We start from the raw sequence: 1414 nt of genomic DNA, 5'->3' as shown, positions 1-1414 counted from the left end.
CCATGACAAGTGCAGAGCGTGCTGCAGGGAGACGGCCACATTCGAGCACACGCTGTGGTATTGCTCCAAACATCTAAGCGAAGCTAACTTAGAACGTATACCACCGCAGCTTTAGGAAGCAACGCGGAGCGACGTCCAAGAAAAACAACTCCAGGACGTCCAGCAGGTCATCGAGGCGCTGGCTAGGCAGGAGTCAGGCGAGCCGGCAACGGCGAGCGGGGATCCTCGCAGAGCACCCGCCACGATGACGACCTAGGCCACGTCCGAAGTGCGCCTTCGCGCTCTACTGCAGGCTTAATAAACGTTTTCCCAATCCAATCCAATTACTTATCCGCGTTTGTCCTGCATGCTCTGCGATGAAAACAAGAAGCAGGTATGCATAGAAAATCTGAGGTGGCGGCGGCAGGTGGTAGAGCAGAAGTTAGCATGCCCAGCCCCTGCACGTACTTATATCTGCATTGACATGGGTTCGTGGTAGTGATAGCGACCAAAGCTCTACTTTTTCTGCGTGCTCTAGCCATTGTGAATCTAAGGATGTAGTTAGCATGCCCAGCCACTGAATGCATACTGCAGCAGTTACGAGTGGTGGAATCCCACTGGGGCTGATTGTGAAGAAAGCTTCCTTTCTCTGCCACTCTCGCGATGGTGATGCTAAAATGAGGAGAAGGCCTGACGGACACAACGTTGATGGTCACCATAACAGAATGGATGGACGACCTGCGGAAAGGACAAAGCACACCAAGTTTTTAGCACTTGTCCTAGAGTAAAGCGCTACAATGGCTAGTATGCCCTCATGGGGATGGTAGACCGAAGTGCTTTTCACAGCCAACACTGGACTGATAATGAGAAAATACTCCGTTCGTAGACACCGTATTACACTGAAATTAGGAAAACAATATCAGTTTATAAACTGATAGTGTCAATTATCTGGTGTCCTTCTTGTGTGTGTGGAGGGCGTAAAGGTCCTGGCAATGATACGGTAGTATCTTTGTTTTTGCTGCAGTTGCACACAAACAAAATTCGTTGAAGTGATCGGACAGCGATCTACCAGCGGAGAAGACCAACCCGCAAATTAAGAATAATTGCTGGTTTCATATCTGCCCATGTACTTTGCGCTTAGCTACTATCTGCAATATTTTTTTTCCTTTTTGTGCTCTTGTGAAGAGGAAAACTCCACATTACTACAATATCAACAACAGTACACAGTACTGGGGCAACAGTAGTAGTACTACAATACTACACAGTAGTATTGGGGCAACAGGTTTGAGCAATATGATTAGGTTTTCGGTCAAAGCACTGTGACAGGCGGGAAGAAATCGTTGTCATGCCCGGTCGAAACAATACCATCTGAACTCTTATTTACTTATACATAAACTTTGAAAAATCACTATAACCCTTTATACATATGCTTCGC

This window comes from Dermacentor variabilis, chromosome 6, assembly GCF_050947875.1.
Source record: "Dermacentor variabilis isolate Ectoservices chromosome 6, ASM5094787v1, whole genome shotgun sequence".
Lineage (NCBI taxonomy): Eukaryota > Metazoa > Arthropoda > Arachnida > Ixodida > Ixodidae > Dermacentor > Dermacentor variabilis.
Note: the sequence above shows the minus strand (reverse complement) of the source record.